Source organism: Capra hircus, chromosome 8 (assembly GCF_001704415.2).
Source record: "Capra hircus breed San Clemente chromosome 8, ASM170441v1, whole genome shotgun sequence".
In the NCBI taxonomy this organism is placed as follows: domain Eukaryota; kingdom Metazoa; phylum Chordata; class Mammalia; order Artiodactyla; family Bovidae; genus Capra; species Capra hircus.
In genome coordinates this window covers 36,947,943-36,953,942 of record NC_030815.1, presented here as the reverse complement: position 1 = coordinate 36,953,942, position 6,000 = coordinate 36,947,943, and positions in this window count along the sequence as shown.

The window sequence follows — 6,000 nt, the reverse complement described above, 5'->3', positions numbered from 1 at the left end:
CGAGTACTGCTCCCTATGTACTCCCTTGTGCACAAATAGTTGTCAACTTTGTCCAGAGACTTGAGAAAAAGAGGAAGGCCCCCAGGAAGAAATGCAGAGGGATCAAATAGACCTTCCTCGGCCTTGCCGAAGAGGTCTGCTTTCCTACTGATTCTGAGGGTAAAAGTTGGAGGCAATGTACAAGGAACAATTAGAACATCTATATTCTCTGTGATGGAGAAGGCAATGGCTACCCACTCCAGTGTTCTTGCCTGGAGAATCCCAGGGACAGTGGAGCCTGGTGGGCTGCCGTTTATGGGGTTGCACAGAGTTGGACACGGCTAAAGCGACTTAGCAGCAGCAGCAGCAGCAAGGGTTTTAAAAATGAACTGTACTGCCTCTCTTATCCATCCAAAGAGCAATACTGGGGTTATTCTAAATTAACTCTAAGCTTCCTTATGTTGAATGGAAGCCCCAAAAGGTTTGCCACCATGAACATTATGAAAGAGCATTGTCTTTCTCTGTACCTTAAACATGCAGATTGATTTCTGCATGAAATTATTTCATTATTTCAGCCAATACATTCAGTAAATGGAGCTCAGATAATGTATGATTTGTCAGCACCCACAGGACATGTTGGAACAGGTCGTCAGAATTGTATTGTTCATCTGACTATAATACACTGGGTAGCACCTACAAATGAGTACCTCAACCAATAATTTGGGGATGTTTTTGCCTATATGGCTGCTTGTGTAAAGCTCTTTGGAGATAAGAAGATTGGCCCTAAGTCTCTGGATCTCACCAGGCTCTTGATTTGCTTAATTTAGCAAAATCAGATACTTTACACCCATTGCATTAGCTATACTCATTTGTTTTCCATAGACATGTAAATTCTAGCGAATGAGAAATTTAATCAGAAGGAAGTTTGAGAGCAAATTCTTAAAAGTTGTGGTAGAGATGCTATTTGGTCCAGCTCATTGCCTCCTATGCTGCAGTTTTCTATCACAGTGGTTTTTCTGTACATAACAAATCAAGATCATAAACCAAAAAATAAAGCAAGGAATCATGAGTTCTTAAAGCTAGTGGAGATTTTATAGATCATCCTATTGAAACCTAAAGAAACAGGCCCAGAGACTGCATACTTCCATTCACTGACAATTTTTCATTTACCTTAACCACGATGGTGTGATCACTCATCTAGAGCCAGACATCCTGGAATGTGAAGTCAAGTGGGCCTTAGAAAGCATCACTATGAACAAAGCTAGTGGAGGTGATGGCATTCCAGTTGAGCTATTTCAAATCCTGAAAGATGATGCTGTCAAAGTGCTGCACTCAATATGCCAGCAAATTTGGAAAACTCAGCAGTGGCCACAAGACTGGAAAAGGTCAATTTTCATTCCAATTCCAAAGAAAGGCAATGCCAAAGAATGCTCAAACTACCGCACAATTGCACTCATCTCACATGCTAGTAAAGTAATGCTCAAAAGTCTCCAAGCCAGGCTTTAGCAATACGTGAACCGTGAACTTCCTGATGTTCAAGCTGGTTTTAGAAAAGGCAGAGGAACCAGAGATCAAATTGCCAACATCCGCTGGATCATGGAGAAAGCAAGAGAATTCCAGAAAAACATCTATTTCTGCCTTATTGACTATGCCAAAGCCTTTGACTGTGTGGATCACAATCAACTGTGGAAAACTTCTTCAAGAGATGGGAATACCAGACCACCTGACCTGCCTCTTGAGAAATCTGTATGCAGGCCTGGAAGCAACAGTTAGAACTGGACATGGAACAACAGACTGGTTCCAAATAGGAAAAGGAGTACGTCAAGGCTGTATATTGTCACCCTGGTTATTTAACTTATATGCAGAGTACATCATGAGAAATGCTGGGCTGGAAGAAGCACAAGCTGGAATCAAGATTGCCAGGAGAAATATCAATAACCTCAGATATGCAGATGATACCACCCTTATGGCAGAAAGTGAAGAGGAGCTAAAAAGCCTCTTGATGAAAGTGAAAGAGGAGTGTGAAAAAGTTGGCTTAAAGCTCAACATTCAGAAAACGGAGATCATGGCATCTGGTCCCATCACTTCATGGGAAATAGATGGGGAAACAGTGGAAACAGTGTCAGACTTTATTTTTTTGGGCTCCAAAATCACTGCAGATGGTGACTGCAGCCATGAAATTAAAAGATGCTTATGCCTTGGAAGAAAAGTTATGACCAACCTAGATAGTATATTCAAAAGCAGAGACATTACTTTGCTGACAGGTCTGTCTAGTCAAGGCTATGGTTTTTCCAGTAGTCATGTATGGATACGAGAGTTGGACTGTGAAGAAAGCTGAGTGCCGAAGAATTGATGCTTTTGAAGTGTGGTGTTGGAGAAGACTCTTGAGAGTCCCTTGGACTGCCAGGAGATCCAACCAGACCATTCTGAAGATCAGCCCTGGGATTTCTTTGGAAGGAATGATGCTAAAGCTGAAACTCCAGTACTTCGGCCACCTCTTGCAAAGAGTTGACTCATTGGAAAAGACTTTTATGCTCGTAGGGATTGGGGGCAGGAGGAGAAGGGGACGACAGAGGATGAGATGGCTGGATGGCATACTGACTCGATGGACGTGAATCTGAGTGAACTCTGGGAGTTGGTGATGGACAGGGTGGCCTGGCTTGCTGCGATTCATGGGGTTGCAAAGAGTCAGACACGACTGAGCAACTGAACTGAACTGAACTGAACTGAACTGAACTGAAGTACCTGACACTGATCTGGTTACTGGAAATACCAAGTTGTAAACAAAACACTCTTAAGTTTCTGTCCTCATGGCATTTACAGTCAATTGAGGAGTGAAGAAGTGTGGGTGTGGGTTTGAGCAGAAAGAATGTCAGAGAGTAATGGGAACTAGGAGGAAAAACAGATTTCAGGAAAGAAACTGAGCAGTAAGATTAGAAGTGGGAGCCCTTCTGGATCTGATGGAAAACACTGAGGCAGTTTGAACAAACACTTGACTGATGCAAGGGGCAAGCTCTTTGACTGTTTTAGGGGAAGAGTTCCAGGCAGAGAGAATAGTAAGTGCAGAGAGGATGTAATGTGTGTTTGAGAGACAGCGAGAATGTGCCTGGAACTCTGTGAGCAAGAAGGATGTGTGAGATCATATGCTTCAGGGTTCAGGGTTCAGGATCACATGGTTTGGTCATGTAAATAAAGCCTTGAACGCCAAGATAAGAAACTTAGCATCTATTCTAAGTGTGATAGGACAAGATCAGTGATGGTAGGGTTTCAGGAAAGAGGGTGACATGATCCTATTTACTTTTGAACTGAGCATGCTGTCTGCTACGTGGAGTAAAACAGTAGTGTGTACAAGACAGGAAGCAGAAAAACCAATCAGAGGATTGTAATAGTCCTGGCAACAGCTGGGTGTGATTGAAGTCAAGTGACAGGTGGTCCGATTTTGGGAATATTCTGAAAATAGACCTAATAGGATGTGCTGAGGGGTTGGGTATGTTGAAAAAATAAACTAGGCATATGAAAAATTTACAAGTTTGCTTGAGCAAAAATCAATTTGAATTGGGCAACACCAAACAGAAAGTGGTTAGCAACACTCCTGGACAGAAGCCAGGGGGAAAGTGTTCTTGAAGAAAGCGGGGAGCAAAGAAAGCAAGTTATTTGATTGGCTATAGCATAAAGCCTAGTTGGCTGTTTACGGTAGGCTGTTTGTGATTTCTTAACCTTGAGGCATTTACTGGCTTAGATTTTGATTTGCTGACTAGGTCGCCAAGATCTTAGAGCCACCTCAGTCTAATTAATGGCCTCTTTGCTTAATTAATGTAATGGGTATGGAGTATAAAAGAAAGAGAAATGTCAAAGATGATTCCTAGGCTTTTGACATGAGCACCTGCAAGGATGGAGATACCACTTTTTAATGGGACAAAGAGACGAAGTAGATTTGGAACGGGGACAGAGAAATCAAGAGTCTCTTGATTATGATTTTGGATGGGTTAAATTCAAGACAAGTGTTAGTCACCCAAACAGCAATGTCAGGAGGCAGTTGAATAGATGAGTCTGGCGGTCAGGAAGATTTGGGGTCTAGAGACTTAATTTGGGCTGAGCATGATGAAAATTTGAGAATCATTATCATTGGCTTATTTAAGATCCCCCTTGGCAGATCTGAGACCTGAAGCCTAAACTTCTGCCTTCTTCCTGGTTCCATATCTGACTGAATCTAGATGACTTATTAAAACAGACTTGGCAAAAGTCAGCATGTTATTTGAGTATTGTTTTAATTAAAAAATATATATATATACACCTATATACACCTTATATGTAATATATTGTATATATATAAATGTATTATACACATATAAAATGCATGCAAGGAAATAAATGAAGGCTAAATTCAGTAAGAGAAAATCCTGAATCTATTAATAAAAGAGACCTTATAGTAATCTTTAAAAACCAGCAGTGTGTTCTGAACTGTAAAATCGTGCATGTGAGCTCAGTTGCTCAGTAGTGTCCAACTCTCTGCAATCCCAGGGAATGCAACTTGCCAGGCTCCTCTGTCCATGGGATTGTCCCCAGGCTAGAATACTGGTTGCCATGTCCTCCTCTGGATCAAACCAGAGTCTCTTGCATGGCAGGTAGATATTTTACCACTGAGCCACTGAGAAACTCCAAACTATAAAAGAAAAGCCCTTAACTAGGCACAGTGTTGCATCTAAAGTTCAAACAGCGTATCAACCAGGGCGCCTTAGCTAACTTGAACCCTGGGGGATAGCTGAGTTCTCAAGAACTCAATATTAACTGTCCTCAAGTTCACATGTGGCTTTATAGAGTAAGCAAAATGTCACTAAAGTACACCTGGAATATATAGTGACTCATGAGCCCAGGTGTGATGTTCCATTTGACTCCAATTGTTAGAGGAGGAGTGGCTATGTGCCTAAATAGCTGGGATGTTGAATAGGATCCTCCTGAAAGAGCTCCTATATTTCAAGTAGCAGGTCAGAGGAAAAGGCAGAGGAATCATAGAATAGCCTGTAAACTATTGTGGAGAAGGAAGGAGTATACTTGATGGTATATCTTCTGATTCAAAGGATTCAGAGCTGAAAGTCTTATTTAAAAAGATTGTCTACAGGCTCACCTCATTTTATTGCACTTCAGATACTCCACTATTTTATAAACTGAATGTTTGTGGCATCCCTGCAGCAAGCAGATCTATAGGCATTATTTTTCCAACAGTATTTGCTCACTTTTATCTCGCTGTCACATTTTGGTAATTCTGCAATATTTCAAACTTTTTCATGATTATATTTGTTATGCTGATCTGTGATTAGTGATCCTTGAAGTTACTATTGCAAAAAGATGACTATTTGCTGAAGGGTCAGATAATGGTTAGTAATTTTTAGCAATAAAGTATTATTTAATTATTTTTCGACATAATGCTATTGTACATCTAATGGACTGCAGTGTAGTGTAAACATAACTTTTATGTACAGTGGGAAACCAAAAAATTCATATGACTCACTTTACTGCAGTGATCTGGAACCAAAGCCACAATATCTGTGAGGTATGCCTGTGTTAGAAACCAAGTTTCAAGAAATCATGAAACTATTTGAGGATGACTATTACAGTGGCATTTTTGAAGAGTTAAACTGTTGGCAAAGGAGAATGTCTAATGTTGCACAGAAATGGGATAACTTGGGAGATCTTGGTTTTAGGATGCATAGTAGCACCACGAGATGGACAAATTCCTTTCCTGAGTTGCATTGCCTATTTTTAAAATAATTTTATTTATTTACTTATTTTCGGCTGCACTGGGTCTTCCAGGCTTTACTCTAGTTGTGGCAAAGCAGGGGCTACTCTCTAGCTGTGCTCTATGGGCTCCTCATCATGGTGGCTTCTCTTGCTGAAGTACGGGCTCTAGGGTGTGCAGGCTTCAATGGCTGTGGCATGCAGGCTCAATAGTTGTGGTGCGCGGGCTTAGCTGCTCCATGGCATGTTCAATCTTCCAGGAATAGGGATCGAACCCATGTCTCC